The sequence below is a fragment of the Schistocerca serialis genome, chromosome 11 (assembly GCF_023864345.2).
Source record: "Schistocerca serialis cubense isolate TAMUIC-IGC-003099 chromosome 11, iqSchSeri2.2, whole genome shotgun sequence".
Taxonomy (NCBI): Eukaryota; Metazoa; Arthropoda; class Insecta; order Orthoptera; family Acrididae; genus Schistocerca; species Schistocerca serialis.
The window spans coordinates 95337767-95360360 of record NC_064648.1 but is presented as its reverse complement, the minus strand read 5'-3'; the positions used below and the strand labels follow the sequence as shown (position 1 = coordinate 95360360).

General features: G+C 44.1%; 1 protein-coding gene across 1 annotated transcript in view; it reads right to left on the bottom strand.

The window, feature by feature from the left end:
* LOC126426769 (uncharacterized) overlaps positions 1-22594 on the bottom strand; it is an 80534-nt gene that overhangs the window by 48944 nt on the left and 8996 nt on the right. The window lies entirely within an intron of this gene.

Below are 22594 nucleotides of genomic sequence, written 5' to 3'. Positions count from 1 at the left end.
GATATGAAACCTTTGCCTTTCGCAGGCAAGTGCTCTACCAACTGAGCTATCAAAGGACGACCCGCGCCCCGTCCTCACAGCTTTAATTCCGCCAGTACCTCGTCTCCTACCTTCCGAACTGCACAGAAGCTCTCCTGCGAACCTTGCAGAACTAGCACTCCTGGAAGAAAGAATATTTCTGAGACATGGCTTACCCACAGCCTGGGGGATGTTTCTAGAATGAAATTTTCACTCTACAGCCGAGTGTGCGCTGATATGAAACTTCCTGGCGGAGTAAAACTGTGTGCCGGACCGAGACTCGAACTCGGGACTTTTGCCTTTCGCGGGCAAGTGCTCTATCAACTTTTTTTCTACTTTTTTTTATTTCTTTTAGGAAGGTCACAGGGCGTGGTACACTCCGCACTAGCAGTGGGGTCTCTTCACGGCAATGCCGGTGCGTCGAGGCCCAAACCCCTCCCACCCCTTTTTTCATGTCCCCAGTAGGGTCATAGCACTAAGTGTGCAGAAATCTTAACACAAAATTCCCATTCTCCGATGTAAGAAAGACAAAGAAACCTCTTCTCTGAGTAGAAACTGATCACTGACAAAAACTTAACAATTCTTCTTGAATCACACAAATACTTTGGAAGTCGAACACTAGTAATTCTGAAAATTTTGAAAAAACTCTTCGTGTAAAATAGAAATAAATAACAATAAGAACACAAGTGACTTTTAATTTTCTTCTGTTCGTTCTCGTTCAAGGTGTTGTAGTGGTGCCACATATTTAACCGACACGCATTCTTTCAAAAATGATCTCCAGCATGTTGCCGTAGTGCTTCTTGTGGTTGCGATACGTGCTGATTTTTGCGTATTCACACTTCATGTAAACGCGGTATTCTATCTCGTTGTCCGACCCAAGTTTGTTGATGACATAACTAACACATTTTCCCAGTAACCAGCTAATGGCGTTGGTTTTTAATTTCGGAATGTATGTCATGTCTGGTCTCAGGAGGAGCGATGGCGTTATATATTCGGTCGAGGATCGGTGAGAAAGGCCCTTTGTTGCCTGATCCAATTCCAGTTATTCACACTGCCGCCACAGGTGAATCTGTGGATGAGTGTATCCACCAGATTGCGTTTTCCACAAAGGTGTGTCTGGTTTAAACCGATCCCATACAGTCTCTCGTTGGTGCTGATGACATTGTTAACTGTTTTGTACCATGCGGAAATAGCGTCTGCAGATAGCCCGGCATAGTTGATGTTCCGCCATACAGCTTTCCAGCCACAATTAGGGAATTTCTTTTCAGTTTTGTTTCTGCCCTCATTTAACTTCCTTTCAAGTATGATGTCGCGCGCTGTGATACATGTGTTGCTTCTGATTTCGTCACTAAGGTAACTTGCTTCGAGGAAAAAGTTCCTCACATACTGCAGACGGGCATTAATCCTTCGCACATCAATCGGTGCTTGTAGACTATGGGGTGTCACAGCCTCAAAGAGCTTTGCGGTTATACATTGTGGAAGTTCTCTGAGTATAAGGAAAGCCCGTTTGAGGAACAGAGCAGATGCTCTATTTCGAATGTCCACCAAACCGAGGCCCCCGTTTCTGACATCCAGTATAACGGTAGTCGCACCAACCCTGAATATGTCTCCTCGCCATAAATAATTGGTAACAGTGGACATGATCCCTTTCGCTACTAGTTTGGGGATTGGAAATACCTGTGCAATGAAATACGCTTTAGACAAAATGCAGGAGTTAATGAATCTGACATTTTGCACCTGGTCCACAGTTCGATGGATGTTCTCCATTGCAGCACTGCCTCATGCACTTCATCTTTAGTAATAGGTGACAGGATGTCAGCGTTTTCTGTTCCCGACAACTGTGGACATAAAATTGTGAGAAAGTCCTCGAGAGCTGCATCGTCCACTGTGGTAGGGGCATATAAGTTGTCATAGTACCTGTGGACTTGGTCCAGTATTTCTTTCTGGCATGTGAGCCTTGTACCAGTATGCATCTGGACTTCAGCAATAAAAGCTTGGCGTCTGTTTTTAGCATGCCGCACCAAGTGATACAGAGAAGCAGTTTCATCAGCTACTACTGATGTGGCTTTCGATTTAATTTTTAGTCCCTCCATCTGTTGCTGTTTAATGCTTAATAACTTGGCTTTTATTTTTTGATATCATTCACAAGAATTGCGTCATCATGTGCCTCTTGATATAAGTCTCTTAAAACTTTATAATAAAACTCCATTGTATTCCTCAGCTCCCTGCGCCTCGCTACACTATACTGCAAGACAACTTTCAGCAGCCTTGGTTTAGCCCTCCTAGTCCACCAGTCAATGACTGTTGGGTGCTTGTCTGCTGTGGTGCGGAGGCCCATAGTCCACGCTACTCTTATTTCCTGTTCCAGTTCTTCGTCAGTTAAAACAGATATATTCAAATTCCTACTCTTATTTCCTCTTCCAGTTCTTCGTCAGTTAAGACAGATATATTCAAACTCCATTGCCCTCTGAATCGACGGGTTGACTGTACACTTAAATTAAAGCAAGTTAAAAGTGTACTGTGATCGCTAAAATACACGGGAACTGTTTCAACGTTTAATAAAAAAATTTCCATATTTGGTGGCACGTAAATTCTATCTAGTCTGCTGCGGCAGTGGCTGGTTATATACGTGAACTCGACTGATGTCGGGTGCTGAAGTTCCTATACATCTTTGAGTTGTAGATCACTTACTAACTTTTTTAACTGTGGCGAGTAGTTGAAATTGGGTTGTTGATCTTTCTGGTTTAAAACACAGTTAATATGTCGACCTAATATAAGAGAATCCTGATTTTTCCTCAATAAATAAATTAGTTCATCTTGAAAAAACATCGCACCATCCAATTTATGGGAATTTCCTGATGGGGCGTAAAGGTTAAGCAAGGTCATATCGAAAATTTTTACGCCTACGGTTCTTCCTGATTCTAGTCGTTCGATTTCAGCCACTGGAGTGCCTTCCCTTATAAGAATGGCTGTACCGATATGGCTTCCGTAGAAACATTAAGGGGAGTTGGAATGCCGGAAAATGGAAAAAATTCACATTTTCAGTTTTTAACCTTATAACTTAATTTGAAATTTTCTGCTTAAAATGGTGCAAAATTTGTTAAGAAATTCCAATTGGAAGTATTTTTATTTAATTTTTCAAAATTACATGTGCGCCCAGCAAAGTTACCCATCTTGTGATTTGTACACATTTAAATCTTCGCATTTCCGAAAACATTACATATAGAAGGCTGTGGATTTCACTCTTCAGTTGTAGAATCTTTGATCCTTCCATAGGTACCATTGTTTTTACGACTAGCTGTGTTTATTGTTCAGTTTTTGATCTGTGAGTGTTTGTTTTGAGCCTCGAGTTTAGTTTGTCGCTCATTTGGAGTTTGTTATCTGTCTTGTTTTGACTTTCAGTGGTGAGTGCGTAGTTTCTACGATGCCTAGGAGTGCATCATTATTTAAAAAGCGAAAGTTTCGCGGTAATAGATTTACAAATAACGTTTGTTCAAGTGATTCTGCTTCAGCACCTGTTGATGCTGGTGAAAGTTCTGACGTTTGTACAGCTGAGATGTGTGAAGGAGACACGCCCACCAGTGCATCAAAAAAGAAGTTATCAAACTGTGCAAGTGAAATTACAGATGAAGCTTCTAATGAACAATATGTTTTAGTCGACTTTCCTGTTTTTACTGAGTTTATGAAGAAATGTTTGTGTTGTAATCTTTGTGGAGGTTCTTTTGATATGAACATAACAAAATCTATAGGACTTTCCTGCAAAATTGCTATAGTTTGTGCCAGTTGTGAAAATGAGACCTGTTTTTGGAGCTCTAAAACATGCAGTAGCAATTTGTTTGAGAGTAATATCAGGCTAATGTATGCAATGAGAGCAATTGGTAAAGGACATACTGCTGCTCAAACATTTTGTGCCATAATGAATCTTCCACCTCCACCTGCTAAAATTGACAATTACACTGAAGTGATAGGAGATGCTGTTCAGTCTGTAGCAGATTTATCAATGAAAGCTGCTGCCAGTGAAGCAAAATATATAAATGAAGGAAACCCAGATATCCCTGTTGCTTTTGATGGAACCTGGCAGAAAAGGGGTCACACATCCAAAAATGCTGTTGCTACTGTTACTAGTGTGGACAGCGGTAAAGTTTTGGACTATGAAGTGCTCACTAAACATTGTTACCATTGTGCATCTGGTAAGATAGAAGCAGCTCACATATGTAGCAAGAATTATGAAGGTACGAGTGGAGGCATGGAGGCTGCCGCTGCTGTGAAAATGTTTAGCAGATCAGAAAAAGAACGGGGAGTATTTTACACAAAATTCCTTGGAGATGGGGACTCCAAGGCATACAAAAGTGTTACAGAATCCATGCCATATGTCAATAAGACAATAACTAAACTAGAATGTGTCGGTCATGTTCAGAAACGAATGGGCACTCGTCTAAGGAAACTGAAACAGAATCTGAAGGACAAAATTTTGTCAGATGGTAAAACCATTAGAGGTCGCCTGTCAGATAAAATTATAAATGAATTACAACAATACTATGGTATGGCAATAAGAAATAATGCAAATAATTTGCAGGAAATGAGACAAGCTGTATGGGCCACATATTTACATCGATCATCAACTGATGATAATCCTCAACATTTTGCTTGTCCAGATGGTCCTCAGTCATGGTGCAATTATAGAAAATCTCAAGCTACTGGGGATCCTTATCACCATAAAAATTATATTCCATTGGCTGTTATGGAAGTAATTAAACCAATATATAGAGACTTGGGGCATCCTGATCTTCTGCGAAAATGTCTTCATGGTTGTACCCAGAATCAAACCGAGTCGTTCAACAACCTCATTTGGACTCGTGTACCTAAGAATGTATTTGTTGGGATAAAAACATTGAAATGGGGAGTCAGTGATGCTGTTATTTCATTCAATGATGGTCATATGGGTAGGCTAAAGGTCATGGCAAGGCTCGGCATTGCTCCTGGTATCAACACCATCAGAGGTCTTCAGCTTCTGGACAGCGTGCGAGTAAGGAAGGCTCAGTATGCAGCTGAATTTAATACAAAAAAAGCAAGGGCAGCAAGGAGAAGAAAGCTTCTAGGTGAAGAAGAAGAACTAGAAGATGACCCTGATTACTCTGCTGGACACTTTTGATAATAGAATAAAAGGTATTTGTGAATTTTCATAATAAATTACTTTAATCGCATTTTCTGGCATTTGACATTTTTAGTGTTACATGTACCTTTATCTCATAAACCACTCAACCAACAACATTCAAATTTTCAGAAATGCTGCAAAACAGTTCAAAGAGGCCACTGAACTAGAATCATGACAAGAACTGGCTTATTCTCTGAACTAGGGAAGTTTATGTTATACTTTTTCCAATAAAAAATGGCTTAATGGTAAAAAATTCATAAATACTATACCAACAAAAAGAAAACATTGGTTCTAGTTCAGTGGGCTCACAATATATGCTGAAAACCTCTGCCAGAATTTCAAAGTTCTGAAGATAATAGTTCCAAAGAAAAAGGTACACAAAGTTAGCAAATTTAACATTGGCGAGATAGGGCATTCCAACTCCCCTTAACAATTTCAAAAAAGCCTGGGATCCGAAATGCCGTCATCGCAACTTCTTGTAGCAATGCGATATCTGTCCCAGACTGGTAGAAGAATTCTTCTGATTCTGCCAATTTCACGGGTGACTGTATTTTATTAATGTTAATAGTAGTAGTGCTATAAACTTGCATCACAGACATACCAGAAGAAGCTATTTGGTAGGTATGATTATAGCAGCAACGAGCTTCTCTCCAAGTCACGATCTTTACAAGCTGTATGCCCATTACATGCACTAACTTCATAGAAAAATTTTTACTGCTTTTAAACAAAGTGCTCGAAAAGAAAATTATCCTGAAATCCTGACAATGCATTGCTATAAGTCACTGTGGTCCTTCTCTTTCTCCTCGTCAGTGTTGGCCCTGATGACTTCATATTTAATATTCTTTTTCTTGACGTCTTTCTTCTCTGGTGTGGCTTTCGCTTGATGACGCGTGACAGCAAGACCTGGTTTCGGTCGCAGCCTCCGACGGTGGCCGTCTTGCGCAACGGCGGTGGATTGTGAGTCGTCAATATTTGGCTCCGGGGGCCGGCCGAAGTGGCCGTGCGGTTAAAGGCGCTGCAGTCTGGAACCGCAAGACCGCTACGGTCGCAGGTTCGAATCCTGCCTCGGGCATGGATGTTTGTGATGTCCTTAGGTTAGTTAGCTTTAAGTAGTTCTAAGTTCTAGGGGACTAATGACCTCAGCAGTTGAGTCCCATAGTGCTCAGAGCCATTTTTTTTTTGGCTCCGGGGTGTTGTCGGTTGCCATGTCTTGCTGGCGAGGCGGTGATGCTTGTTTATTTCCTCCTTCGGCGCGGTGTTGCGCTTCGGAGCCAGCAGGTTGTTTACTTGGTACTTCCTCGTACTGTTCGCACTGTATGGGCTGTGCACTCGATGCGGTTATTGCAGCTGTGACCTCAGGCTCAGGGTCACATTTCTGTGAAAGGTCACTACGAGCTGCGTCACTATCTGTTCGTGGCGATATAATTCGTTGTGCGGAAGTGGGAGCCACGTCGACCTGCATTTCATCTCCTTTTACCACTTCCAACAGGACTTGGCTTCGGCTTCCTGGCAACGGGTGTTTCACAGGAAGAGTCCTCATCAACATTTTTTTCAGTGTCCTCTAGAGGACGCTTTTTAGTGGGAGTCTCGCTGTCACGGGACGGAATTTCAGCAGTTAATGCAGGTTTTAAAGACGGAAAGTCATTACCATTAAGTGCAACATTTTCAGAGGTAGTAACAGGATCCACGACAGCCGCCGCCTCTGTTGTATTACTGGCCGGCAACAAATCGTTGAGTGTTAATTTCCGGCGTTGCGTAAGGTTATTTGTTAGCACAAAAACACGGCGAGGGCAGTCCTGACGGAGGTGACCAGATTCGTTACATACATGACATGTAGGGGTTTGCCCTGAGTAAATAACATGCGCCTTGTGCCCGTCAACAACGATGTGGGAGGGAATGTTTGCCTTCACTTCCATCTCCAAGGAGCGAATGCCGTTAAAGCACTGCAGCTTGAAATGCGAAGCCCACCTATCGTTGACTATTTGCCTGACAACCCCACACTTTGAAAGGATATCTTTAATATTCGAGTTGTCTACTTCTATGGGAATATTCAAAAACCTAACATTTCTAATTACAGACTCGGAATTCCTGAGTTTTACAGTACTTTTAGTACCATCACGCTGTATAAATTCCGTTTCATAACCAAATTTTTCCAGAATGCGGTCAACACTCACGGAATCGTTAAACTTTACAAAAATGCAGTATTCATCAGAGTCTAGCTGCATGGTATGAACACATTCAGGATGAAGCCCAAATATTTCGGTAATCCAGTCGTGTATTTCAAGTGGAGAGGGCTGTACTGGACGGGTGTACTTGTCGAAGGTGAAAATCACGGTGTTTTTTCTCACGGAGTTTGCCATGGTGTTCTGCAGCGAAGAAATTTCGGAAAACGCCGAAATCCCAATAGGACTACGTAGAAAGACGACATGAACGAAGACCAATAGCTCAATTTATAACACTTAATTCACGTGCAAAAAGCCAATAAACAGTCACGAAACACGAAAACACTGGCGTAAACACTGAACGTTCACGGAGCAAACTTGAGGAGCGTGCGACCGCGGCGACAGCTTAAAGCCAGACTGCTGGCCACGCGAACTGAGCTACCCAAGCGCGACTCACGCCCCGTCCTCACAGCTTTAATTCCGCCCGTACCTCGTCTCCTACCTTCCAGACTTCACAGAAGCTCTCCTGCGAACCTTGCAGAAACTAGCACTCCTGGAAGAAAGGATATTGCGGAGACATGGCTTAGCCACAGCCAGGGGGATGTTTCTAGAGCGAAATTTTCACTTTAGTCCGGAGCGTGCGCTGATATGAAACTTCCTGGCAGATTAAAACTGTGTGCCGGACAAAGAGTCGAACTCGGGACCTTCGCCTTTCGCGGGCAAGCGCTCTACAAAATGAGCTACCCAAACACGACTCAACGAGGTACTGGCGGAATTAAAGCTGTGAGGACAGGGTGTGAGTCGTGCTTGGGTAGCTGAGTTGGTAGAGCTCTTACCTGCGAAAGGCGAATGTCCCGAGTTCGAGTCTCGGTCCGGCACACAGTTTTAATCTGCCAGGAAGTTTGAATACATTCTTTGTTCGGCAGAAAAATGAAGGGAACCTCTCATAACGGTAAAGCTTCGCCGAAACATGTATGGGTGAAAAGAAGAAACTGTGTTTTGTTGAAGGCAGGACGTTTTCAAATAACTTTTATTTACAGGTAGGCTTTAAGAGAAATATTTGCGACTGCCTGTACAGGTTTCTGTGTTTCGTACCTGTACACATCTACGTGTTTCTGTAAACCGACTGATTCCAAATATTACTCACTGGTATGGTAGGTGTAGGATAACTATTATCTGCTTATTTTTTAAGTGCACAGTTTTACGTTTACAAACAAGTAAAGGAAGTTTTCAGTCTTCACTGCAGTTTAACTCTCGATTGAGCACGACTATGCATAAAATGCGCCAACCGCAAATGGCATTGCTTGTCCAATTCTCTGCATAATAAATAAAAAATTTGCATTGATGTTATAAAATTGCCAGCCGTACCTATACCTTCATTATAGCTTCAGCTAGCTCAGTGGTAAGTTGTGTTGTCATACGTCCAAGTGAGCAGCAGAAACGTAAAATAAACAACGCGTGTGCCGTCTTAGAATACAAGGTACACAACGCGCCCAGTCGTGTAAGTGGCGTTCCTTTCACTCTCATCTCGTTACCTTTCGTCCACAAGCGGGCCCTGCCACCCTGTACAGGCCACAACAAAGCTGGCCGACAACGAGGAGGCTGCGTGGCCACTCGACAGAGGATCCAGGGTTCGACACCGAATCAGGCAAGAAAATTGGCGATGACGCTGAGGAAGAAGAGGAACAGTTTGCCACACGACGTGACCGAGGTTCGGATCCCGAACGGGAACACAATTCAGATGATGACCGCAAACAGTCGCTCTCCGCTGTTTATATTTTTATTAGGAAAGAGAAAAATGAAAATGGAATCAATTATGCGCTAATCTAGTTATAAAAACAAGAAGAAAGAATATTGTAAATATATTTCCTGGGTCAGAAAGTGTATCCAGAAAGGTCATAAATGAAATGGACAGTACTTAGCCTGGAAACGATTGACAAAATATTAAGTACACACTCTTCTGTACTCAGTCTAAGAAAGAAAGTGTACAGTTTTCAAGAGAAAGGGATGCTAAAAACACTACAGAATAAGAAATAATGGCATTACTGGGATTGCTTTACCTCTTTGGGATTCGTTCTCGCTTTCCACGCCCGGGTTCCCGGGTTCGATTCCCGGCGGGGTTAGGGATTTTCTATGCCTCGTGATGACTGGGTGTTGTGTGATGTCCTTAGGTTAGTTGGGTTTAAGTAGCTCTAAGTTCTAGGGGACTGATGACCATAGATGTTAAGTCCCATAGTGCTCAGAGCCAGATCTTAGGGATTACGCAAGCCAGCCACACTAATGTTGTCGAACTGTGGAAAGCAGATGGCAGAAATATGGAGATTACGGGAGATGTGATGAGATATGGAAGACTGCTGTTCCTTTTACGTTGCATCCGTTTTGACGACAAAAGCTCAAGACAAGAAGGGAGAGCAACTGATAAACTTGTTGCAATAAGGCAGTTATTACACTGTGACGAATGGAGGGGTCTACATAGTCGATCAAATGGGAAGAGCGTATTCCATAGCAGGAGTCACAAGAAGATGGCCACTGGTCGTGTCCTATTCTGTAATGGATATAGCTGGAACAAGAGCGCAAATCATTTTCGACACAAGTGAGGTAAATCCAGAAAAGGAGCATTTTTCTTGAAAGCATTTTCCCTTGCGAGGCTTCAGCTAGTCAAAACAGATGAGGTTGCTTCAGTTCCTGTCGACGTAGCAACTTTCCTAGAGAAATTAAAAGATCCGTGGGTTGAAACAATTGGGTAGCCTGCCACCAAGAAAAGAGGACGGTGTGTGACATGTGGACGAGAGAAAAAGGAAAAGCTCCTCTACCACCTTAAGTTGCAGCTGAGACCACAGCTTTCTTTAGCAAAAGGCATGGGAGAACAGCGCTTACATGTGAAAAGTTTCAAGTAGTCTCGAAAATGCGTAAGACAGTTAACAATGCATATAGAAAGAAATTTGTGATAAATGACACTGTCCAGCTCGAAGGTTAAGATCTTATCCAGATGTGATTAGGTACATGGGGTGCTTTTGCTTTGAGGTAGTACTTTTGGACGTGCTGATAGCCAGTAAAGGAATATTTTAGTGAAATGGTTTAAAGAATTTACTTCAAAGGCCCAATGAAATCTTTACAAGTTTTCTCCCAGAGCAACTTACGCTGTGCCTACGTGACAGAAGTTGCCTGTCTGTGGCAGTTCTGTCCAGTTGAAGCCGCTGACAAGGGACGCCTTGAGCCCTGTGCTGAGACTGCTAGTGGATTCACGCCATCGGTTTTACCCAGTAGCGTGTGTGGGATACAGGTCGCGTGTGTGGACACTGGAGCACTCCGCAATGCAGAACACGGTTACTTCTCTCTCTCGTGATCCAGACCTCGAGCAGAACAGACGTCTTTCTTGGGAGACGTTCCACGAACGGCCACCAACATCAGTTAATGTGAATCGCCTCCCCTTCCGTTGCCATCTTCAATTAGTAGTTTGGCCTCCTAGAATGGCCTAAACTTGGAAACTTCCGTCTCTGGGCGCGCTCCTTGCACAGTGTGCACTGAAATATATTCTCTTTATTTTAGCTATTTTCCTGTACTGTCATTCGACGGCAGCCTCGGATGCCCACTTATAAATCCTGACTGCGCGACCTCCTGTACGTTGTCGTCGCGAGCAGAATCCAAATTTTCCCCTCCTTCCCTGACCATGTTCACTTTGTTACAGACAACTACACCGTCTGTGCAGTGACTGTTAACTGCGTCTGCCAGATCATTAATGTTCGACATGTGCAGCAGGAGCCCCGCAGCTCCCCCGGGACGCGCCTGCCCGTGACCCTCGTCGTGCTGCCCACACACTGGCCGAGCCGTCGCTCCTCGGGCCTGTACTGCCACAGTCCTGGAAGGCGGTCCTCGCGAGCTCACGTGACGTGTGTGGAGAGGGTACTGACACCATCAGCCGGTCTGAGCACCCTCGTCCCGGTTCGTGTAGCAGGTGTAGTGCAATTTTATTCCTTCGAGGATCCATCTTTGACGAAAATTGGGCATCGGTTGCTGCACAGGTTGACAACTGAAAACATGTATATAGAGGCATGTGGACACCCGTAAGTCTAGTTTAACGAGGATGAGCAGACAGTTGGCCGTGAGGTCATGGAAGGAATCATCTGGGTATTTGGCTGAAGTAATTTAGGAAGATCACGAAGTAACATAATCACAACATCTGGTGGGAATTACACAGCCAGTATCATCCTGTATACAAGGTCAGAGTGTTAGAAGCAGCGATTTGAAAAGCTCGTAAACTGTTTGTCAAACAAGGATACCTGATCCGTCTATTGTGACTTACGCTTGCTACTGTTTGCCCAAATCATTCCACAGAAATGACAGGAACATCATTGTCATCCTCATAATCGTCATATCAGCCTTTTCCCGCATCATGTGGGGTCGGCGTTGTTTTGCCGGATCCTTCTCTTCCATAAATTCCTATCCAGTGCTTCTTCTCTGAGCCATCTTTTCTCCCATGGGTCTCCTGCTACCTTGTCTTTCCAGCTCAGTTTCGGTCTTCCACTTCTCCTTGATATTTCGATTTCTAGGTCTTCAACTCTTCTCCCCGCATAGTACTCCCCTCTTCTCTGCACGTGTAAATACCATCTCAAACTACTTCCTTGGATCTTCTTCCCTATGGGCTCCACTTTCACTGTTCCCCTGGTGTACACTTTCCTTAGTCTATCCTTTCGTGTCACCCCACTCATCCACCTTATCATTCTCATTTCAGCCACTTCCATCTTTTTCTCTTGGACTTTTGTAATTGGGCAAGTTTTTGCACTGTACAGCATCGCAGGCCTCACCACAGACTTGTAAAACTTTCCTTTCATTCTGCAGCTAACCTTCTTATCACACAGTACTCAGCTCAGTTTCCTCCAGTTCATCCATAACTATTTATCCTTTGCTGTATTTCGACCTCCAGTCCTCCATTACTTTTCATGTAAGAGCCTAGGTATTTAAATTTCTTGATCATTAGTTGTTCTCCTTCCAGGTTAACATATAGATTTTTCGCATCCTTTGTTGGTTCTTCCTCTTCCCGGCATAAATCCAAACTGTTCTTTACACACGTCGGTTTCTAGACGCACCCTGTTCTCGAATATCTTTTCCAAGATCTTCATTGTGTGGGACATCACTTTTATCCCTCTATAATTGCCCTTATATAGAAGTATACTGCTTCTCCACACATGCGGCGTTCTTTAATTGCCCTTATATAGAAGTATACTGCTTCTCCACACATGCGGCGTTCTTTCTCCTTTCCAGATCTTCTACATTAGATCCCAGAGAATATCAGTACCCTGTTCTTCCAGGCTTCTCCATGCTTCTATTGGTATTTGGTCAGCTCCTAGGGCCTCCCATTTTTCATTTTCTTCATCGCATGTTGGACTTCTTTCCTACTTATACTTTGGGTCATTCTTTCATTTGTATCTCCATACTTATACTTCTCTTATACATTTTCCTCATACAATATGTTGAAATGGCTCTGAGCACTATGGGACTTAACTTCTGAGGTCATCAGTCCCCTATAACTTAGAACTACTTAAACCTAACTAACCTAAGGACATCACGCACATCCATGCCCGAGACAGGATTCGAACCTGCGACCGTAGCGGTCGCGCGGGTCCAGACTGTAGTGCCTAGAACCGCTCGGCCACTCCGACCGGCCCTCATTCAATAGGCTTTAAAAGTACTCCCACCACCTATTCAGGATTTTCTCAAGGTCGTATGATACTACACCTGATTTATCCTTTATCGGCATCACTGATGTTATGTCCTTGGTCGCCTTATCTCTTGCTTTAGCTATCCGTAGGAGTTGCCTGTCGTCCTGTCTTCTTTCCAGCTCTTCATACGCCTCTTCCAAGACAGGAACATGCATACCAAAATGCCGTGGCTGACATCTTATCATTCCGAGAACGAGGTGCCGGAGAAAAGAAAATGTCAAAACTGAAGCTGTGAGTACAAGTCGTGAGTCATGTCTCCATAGAATAATTTTATTTGGAACTCTTCCAGATGGTGTTTGCATACAAAGAAAGGGAACTGTGAGTCCTTCTGGATGCAAAACGACTTTTTGTTTAGTTATTCCCCAATATACACTCCTGGAAATGGAAAAAAGAACACATTGACATCGGTGTGTCAGACCCACCATACTTGCTCCGGACACTGCGAGAGGGCTGTACAAGCAATGATCACACGCACGGCACAGCGGACACACCAGGAACCGCGGTGTTGGCCGTCGAATGGCGCTAGCTGTGCAGCATTTGTGCACCGCCGCCGTCAGTGTCAGCCAGTTTGCCGTGGCATACGGAGCTCCATCGCAGTCTTTAACACTGGTAGCATGCCGCGACAGCGTGGACGTGAACCGTATGTGCAGTTGACGGACTTTGAGCGAGGGCGTATAGTGGGCATGCGGGAGGCCGGGTGGACGTACCGCCGAATTGCTCAACACGTGGGGCGTGAGGTCTCCACAGTACATCGATGTTGTCGCCAGTGCTCGGCGGAGGGTGCACGTGCCCGTCGACCTGGGACCGGACCGCAGCGACGCACGGATGCACGCCAAGACCGTAGGATCCTACGCAGTGCCGTAGGGGACCACACCGCCACTTCCCAGCAAATTAGGGACACTGTTGCTCCTGGGGTATCGGCGAGGACCATTCGCAACCGTCTCCATGAAGCTGGGCTACGGTCCCGCACACCGTTAGGCCGTCTTCCGCTCACGCCCCAACATCGTGCAGCCCGCCTCCAGTGGTGTCGCGACAGGCGTGAATGGAGGGACGAATGGAGACGTGTCGTCTTCAGCGATGAGAGTCGCTTATGCCTTGGTGCCAATGATGGTCGTATGCGTGTTTGGCGCCGTGCAGGTGAGCGCCACAATCAGGACTGCATACGACCGAGGCACACAGGGCCAACACCCGGCATCATGGTGTGGGGAGCGATCTCCTACACTGGCCGTACACCACTGGTGATCGTCGAGGGGACACTGAATAGTGCACGGTACATCCAAACCGTCATCGAACCCATCGTTCTACCATTCCTAGACCGGCAAGGGAACTTGCTGTTCCAACAGGACAATGCACGTCCGCATGTATCCCGTGCCACCCAACGTGCTCTAGAAGGTGTAAGTCAACTACCCTGGCCAGCAAGATCTCCGGATCTGTCCCCCATTGAGCATGTTTGGGACTGGGTGAAGCGTCGTCTCACGCGGTCTGCACGTCCAGCACGAACGCTGGTCCAACTGAGGCGCCAGGTGGAAATGGCATGGCAAGCCGTTCCACAGGACTACATCCAGCATCTCTACGATCGTCTCCATGGGAGAATAGCAGCCTGCATTGCTGCGAAAGGTGGATATACACTGTACTAGTGCCGACATTGTGCACGCTCTGTTGCCTGTGTCTATGTGCCTGTGGTTCTGTCAGTGTGATCATGTGATGTATCTGACCCCAGGAATGTGTCAATAAAGTTTCCCCTTCCTGGGACAATGAATTCACGGTGTTCTTATTTCAATTTCCAGGAGTGTAGTTTCAGTGACAAATGTCGCCATCATTAATGGGTCATGGGGTCTTTACATCTAAAACATGCAGAGAATAGCACAGTTATAAAACACTGTAAAACATTATTATATGTGTACTGTTTGTTTTATAAATCCTGTTTTCCGTGAGTACTTTCATAATACCTTATTTATTATGCAGTACAGCATGGTTTTAAGATTGTTGTTGGTGTTTGGGGCATATTTTCTGTGTGCCTCTGTTTCCGTTTTTCGCTGCATAGGTTATGTCATCTGCAACTATATGAGCGGCTATTACTAAACAAATACATAAACATTAACTTATGTATGTCAGCGTTATACAGTTGGGATTGCCGTAGTGTTGTGGATAGAGTTTTGATGTGTACTCGGTTGTTACATAGTTTCTCGTGTACTTACGTTCGCGGCACGGCTTTCAGCTAATTTTACACACAGAAAAACGTAAGTTTCGCACTTCGTTCATAATCCAAAACATTACGCCATCTTGCCATTAGCATGTGTCGCGAGAAAAGTATCGCATGTTACAAGGACGCTATGAAAATTGTATCGGAAGTTCTGACGACTTCGCCGGCCGGAGTGGCCGTGCGGTTCTAGGCGCTACAGTCTGGAGCAGTGTGACCGCTACGGTCGCAGGTTCGAATCCTGCCTCGGGCATGGATGTGTGTGATGTCCTTAGGTTAGTTAGGTTTAAGTAGTTCTAAGTTCTAGGGGACTGATGACCACAGCAGTTAAGTCGCTTTAAGTGCTCAGAGCCATTTGAACCATTTCTCACGACTTCTGTTCACTTTCGATGTTAGTAGAGGTACAGTTTTTGTTCATTGGGTGTCTTGCGAAAGTGGAATGTGTGCTGTCACTTTTTAGGACTCTGTGTACTTCGTTCGGATATTTTTGATTGTTTCTCCCGTGGGTTAGGCCTGATAGCAGTTACATGAGAGCTGGTATATTCCAGCATGCTGAATTTTTCTGAGATTCTTTTGTCTGGTCTTAGCCTTTTATGAATTATGTTGTTTGTATAGAATATTATTGGGATGCCTTGCTTTTTCAAGATGTTTCCAGTTCTATGTGATATTTTTTTACTGTATGTCAGTGTGTACCATATGTTTCCGTTTCCTGAAGTGATGTGGCCTGCTGTGTTGTCTGTGTGTTTGGCCTGTGGGTTTTCAGATTCTTTGCTTGTGCTTTTGAGTGGGTGGCCACTATTTTTATGTTTCATATTTACCTTGCTGTTGAGCTTGTTTATGATATCTGTTTTGTAGTCATTTTCAACAGCAGTTTGATTATAAATGGTTCAAATGGCTCTGAGCACTATGGGAATTAACTGCTGTGGTCATCAGTCCCCTAGAACTTAGAACTACGTAAACCTAACTAACCTAAGGACATTACACACTTCCATGCCCGATGCAGGATTCGAACCTGCGGCCGTAGCGGTCGCGTGGTTCCAGACTGTAGCGCCTAGAAACGCTCGGCCACTCCGGCCGGCTGTGTTTGATTATATTTAGTTCCTGTGTGTACTCTTCAGTTTAAGACGTGTTCTGTTTATCCTGTGGAGCATCGGTGCAAAGCTGGCATATTTACTGAATGTATGGTGGTTGGATGAGATAGGGGTAGCAGCGGTTGTGGATGTGGGTTTTCTGAAGATGGAAAAATAATGTTGGTGCTTGTTTCTTGTAACTGTAAGATTCAAGAATTTCAGATTTTTTTTTTTTTTCTCTTTCATTTGCGAAGTGGGACTGAGGTAGTACTGTGTTGATGTTACTGTGTAGCTCTTCAACTGTTTTGTGTTTCATCTATAAGACAATTATGTCATCCTCGTATCGGTACCAGTCAATTATTTTGTACTCATCTTGTTTTAAAAAGTTGTTGAATATTGTGTTCTCTATACGATCCAAGAATATGCCTACTAATTTCCCACTGAGGGGATATCCCATGGCTAGCCCCTCTTTTTGCAAACACAAGTTGTTGCTGAAAGTGAAGTGGATGAGATTTCATTTATTTGTCTTTCTGGGAATTTCTTGTACTTTAGCTGTTGTTCTATAGTGTTTATAGTTTCTTCTGTGAGTATGTGTGTGTACATGGATGTAATGTCAGAAGATACAAGTTTTGCTGTTGGGGGGATGTTCTTAATTTTCTCTATTATGTCTTCTGGCGTTTTGAAGTTTGGGTATGTGTATGTTTTCTCTAGGAATGTGTACATGTGTCTCTCTGAAGTCCACCGCTGGCCTGACTAGAATGAGAAGTTTGTGGACCTTTGGGAGGCCTGTTAAGAGTGGAGCTTTAGGATTCCTTTGTATCATTCTTTTTGTCTCGTTCTGTGTGAGGATGCGTGTGATGCTTTTTATTAATGCCTTTGGGTTCCTTTGATATCTTTGTGTTGGATAATCACTTAGGTTGGTCATTTTATTCTATTCAAGAAGTTTTTCTGTCTACACCAACAACAACAGAAGAAAATTATTACATACAAAAAGCAATAGTGGAAGGGAAAAACGTAATAATCGAAGAAACAACACTTTTCAACGACACAATCTTCACTGCTCTGGGAGAACTGACGCACGACACACAACAGAAAGCACATACTTGCAAAAGAACCACTCGCCCATCAGACAGAGACACATAAATGAGGAACGGAAGTCGTCAGAACTCGTGCTTAAATTTTCATAACCTTCTTGCAACGTGTGATACATTTCTCACGAGACACGCCAGCGGCAAGTTGGCGTAACGTTATGCATTATGAAAGAAGTGCGACGCTTATGTTTTTCTGTGTATAGAACTAGCTGCAAGCCGTCCAGCGAACATGAGTACACGAGAAACTATGTAACAGCCTAGTACACTCCAAAACTGTATCCACAACACTACCGTAGTCCCAACTGCATAACGCTGACATACATAAGTTCACGTTTTCGTATTTGTTTACTAATAGTCGCTCACACAGTTGCAAATGACATGATTTATTTTGAGAAAAACGGCAACAGAAAAACACAAAAAATATGCCCCAAACACCAACAAGAATCTTAAAACCACGCTGTAAAGTATAAAAAATAAGCTATTATGAAAATACCCACAGAACACAATATTTAAAAAGAAACAGTAAACATGTATAACGTTTTACAGCGTTTTATAACTGTGCTATTTTCTGCATGTTTTACATTGATGGCGATATTTGTCTCTGAAACCAACATGGGCATTGAATAAATAAATGTACAACAAAAATATTTTGCATCAAGGCGGACCGACAATGCCCACATTGTTGTTCATATCTCGGTACTACAGTCGGTGTGAGAAGTGTCCACAAAAGGAGGAGGACTGGGTTTGAGTGCCGGCCTGACACACAGTTTCATCTGTCAGCAAGATTCAGATTTCAGATTAGTGAGAAATAACGTTATTTCTGTTATAATTACAATTGTCGTAGTTATTTGTCGTTGTCATTGTTAGTTCGGAGACCGGTTTGATGCCGCTCTCCATGCTACAGTATCCTGTGCGAGCCCCTCCACTACTGCAGCCTGCATTCATCTGAACCTGTTTGCTGTACTCATCACTCGGTGTCCCTCTACAAGTTTTTCTCCACACACTACTTCTCCATTACCAAACTGACGATTCGCTGACGTCCCAGGAGGTGTTCTGTCAACTGATCCCTTCTGTCAGTCAAGTTGTGGCATATTTTTTACTGTCTCTAATTCGATTCAGTATCTTCTCATTAATTAAATCATCTAAACACCTATTCTTCAGCAGTTCGCTCTAGCACTACATCTCAGTAACTCATATTCTCTTCTTGTGTCAGCTGCTTACCATCCATGTTTCACTCCATGCAAGACTACACTCGTGACAAGTACCTTAAGAAATGACTGCCTAAAGGTCAAACTTATGTTAAACAGCAAGAAAATTACACTTTTCCAAAGATGTTTTCCAAGCCCTAGCCAATTTTATATCCTGTCTACTTCGGCTGCAAATAATTATGTTGCTGCCTGAATAGGACAATTCATCTACTGCTTTAGAGTGTTCCTTCCTAATCTAATTACCCTTTTGAGTGTGACAGGTCAACGTTTCAGCAGTCTTATTAGCTTGCTTAGTAAGAAATGGATATGTTGAGATGAATTTCACTACTTAATACACACATCAAAAAATAGATTGCATCACATCAGTTCCGAGAGTTCCCGAACCTGTACAGAAAATTCGAATAGATATCAACATAAACGTCATTTCCGCCCTTTTTATTGCTCATGAAAACCACACGTTGCACGTTGTTCCACCATACAGCGAGACCTTCAGAGGTGGTGGTCCAGATGCTGTACACACTGGTACCTCTAATACCCAGTAGCACGTCCTCTGGCATTGATACATGCCTGTATTCGTCGTGGCGTGCTATCCACAAGTTCTTCAAGGCACTGTTGGTCCAGATTGTCTCACTCCTCAACGGCGAATCGGCGTAGATCCCTCAGATTGGTTGGTGGGTCACGTACCGCGCTGCACCGTGTCGTGGTTCCAAAGATGGACTTCGCCACGGACGTCGGGAGTGAAGTTGCGCATTATGCAGCCGACTGCGCACAGTTTCAGTTGTAACAGGACGTCCTGTGGCTGCACGAAAAGCGTTATTCAACATAGTGGCGTTGCTGTCAGGGTTTCTCCGAGCCATAATCCGTAGGTAGCGGTTATCCACTGAAGTAGTAGTAGCCCTTGGGCGGCCTGAGCGAGGCCTGTGAATTGCAGTTCCTGTCTCTCTGTATCTCCTCCATGTCCGAACAACATCGCTTTGGTTCACTCCGAGAAGCCTGGACACTTCTCCTGTTCAGAGCCCTTCCTGGCACGAAGTAACAATGCGGACGCGATCGAACTGCGGTATTGACCGTCTAGGCATGGTTGAACTACAGACAACACCAGCCGTGTACCTCCTTCCTGGTGGAACGACTGGAACTGTAGGACCCCTTCCGTCTAATAAGCGCTGCTCATGCACGGTTGTTTACGTCTTTGGGCGGGTTTAGTGACATCTCTGAACAGTCGAAGGGACTGTAACTGTGATACAATATCCATAATCAACGTCTATCTTCAGCAGTTCTGGGAACTGGGGTGATGCAAAACTTTTTTTGATGTGTGTATGACGGAGACATTACCATATTTGACAGAAAATGAAACTAAGTAAATGAATTATCGTTCGATGATCGACAGAGCACGAAAATAATATCACAACGGAAACATTTTCCCAATGTTGTGCAGATGTTACGAATTTAATCACAACCCATCATATCTCAGCATAAGAACATAAATTCTAGTCCATGATTATGTAAATAGTAGTTACAGAACATCAGGAACGTTTTCCTTTATGATATTAAAATGGCATTATATGCAAATGAGGAACTAAGACTGGAAATTTATGTATGTTCAGTGAACAGTACACATATGCCTCTAACAGCAATAACAACACTTGGGTGGCGATCGTAAAACGGTATGTCTTTTGTAGAAAGAAAGTAATCCGCCGATTATGGTACACCATTTATGAGTGAAATTAAAAACGAACAAAGTGTGCTTGAAGTCGCCAACTACAAAGTTATTTGCCAACTGATGCTTATCATAGACGAATTAAGTGTTGGCTAAAAGTGTACAAAACGCAGAGCTTCTGGAAAGCATGAACTAATGTCATCAGACCAAATGCTATGCCTCCACTTAATTGAGCACAGAGGTCGCTTTGGAGGGCTGGATGCCGAGCTGCAGGGGAGGAACCAGGAGGTCACGTGACGCTCCACCGCTGACGTCAGTGGTGACGGTGAGGTGACAATCGCGGTGTGTACGTGCCAGTCGCTGGCGTGGGATCAGGGCGGTCACCTGCGTCGACGTGGAGATGTCGAGAATTGGCAGAAAGGAATTTTTGCGTTTCGTCATGTCCACGACCACACCACTAGTAAAGTTACACGATCTGTTGGTCTATCAATGTGGACTGTCCAAGTATCTGCAACGAATGGTGAACCACTCGTACTGATGTGAGGCAGTGGCGTAAAAAGATCCTAGCCGACAGGGCTGTTGACGAGTGTCACTCCAAGTGACTGGCGATCGGTTTCAAACCAGACGCAAATTGCCATTGCCTGGCAAAGCAGCTCCATCTGAACCAACTGCCTAGCAATCGTTCGGAAGGCGGCTGCACAGACTCGACATTTGGAGTCAGCGACCGCCGCTCACACAGACACACACAGCTGCGCGGCTTGAGTGGGCCAAACCACACAGAGACGGACAGTGGCTGGGTGGAGGTGCGTCACACGAGTCGCGCGATTTCGCCTCTTCTGAAATTGTGGAGGTGGCGATGGGACGACGGCCTATAGAGGATTCAGTTCAAGCCACTGGTGGTTCCATGGTGTCATAGGAGTGTTTCTATCACCGCGACTTGGATTCAGTCACTACGGTCAGTGTGAACCTGAACCAGCACGTTTATTTCAACATTGTCGGTGACGAAGTGTTGCCCTATTCTCAGGACACTTGCGTTGTTGAAGATGACACACACAGTCGTGTTCCCGGGGCTGCGTGCATACACTCCCGGTTTCACGAACACTCAGGCGCGCTACAGCACATCGATGCGACCACTAGACTACCTGGTCTCAGAGCCGCAGACGTTGCACGGTACTGTCTGGAACATCAGCCGAGACGTGGCAGCCGACGTCCCCACACACTGGTAGCTCTGTGGGATCTGATGCGTCACTGGGAGGCCTCGGTCAGATGCTGCGTATCTGAAGAAACTTTCGGAACTCTCTTCCCCGCCGAGTTGACGAAGTCTTCGAGGCTAGAGGCGGTAATACCGTAATGCCATTTCATGATCCTTGAAGCAAAAGTTGGCTTGAATGTGACTGTCTTACTATAAGTTAATGATGTATGGAAAGAATGGGAATCATGCACCAGCTAGTTGTACTTCACAAGTTTATTCGAATCCTTACCTAGTTTTAAACAGATATAAACCTTTCTTTCTTGGAAGAAGTAGTAACGTGTGTAAATTTATTGTGTGAAAAGAGAAAACAGGTCATAAAGCTCAGTCAACACTAAAATGACCCATATACCATATAAATGCTAAGGTATAGCCACATGGCTTAATGAACAGTAAAGCAAGGTAAAAGTGTGAATAAACATCTGACGTGCCACTGGTTGGCTGTACGATTCCTATGGCTTCCATAATTTTACTGTTGCTGACTGCTGCCATGTTAGAGATTTTAATTACGTATATACAGAAAATGTTGTGGAGTATTACTGTAATCTGGTGGTGCAGGGTGTTGACTCTATAATTGCTTCTTTCGAAAAGTAATTAATTTAGCCACTTGCAGTGTTTATTGTTTACTTTTGAACTAATTTACAACTAACAACGATATCGAGCTACAGCTGTTGTCAACTCAAACGACGCTGTACTTTTATTGATTTTTGATAATACGGTTGGGAAATAGGAATATAAATTCAATTTTAGTAAGGCAAGCAGTCTGGATGAAAGGCTTTTATTGTTAGTTACCGCTTTCAGTCTTTGACTGTCATCATCAGATGATTTACTGTCTGCTGTAGCGATATGAGGAGACAACGAGCGGAGAGAGACGTATGCCACGAGGCACATTCCATTGACTGCTCGGTGGAAAGTGTCAACAGAATAGGCGGCGGCAGAAGGTATTAGCGCGCTTTCTCTTTGGGTCTCACAAATGTGCGCTTATTGGCTGATAGTTAGTATCGCAAAATAGGAAAAGTAGGTGACAGTATTGAGAATAAATTTAAGGATAGGAGAAAGAGTTA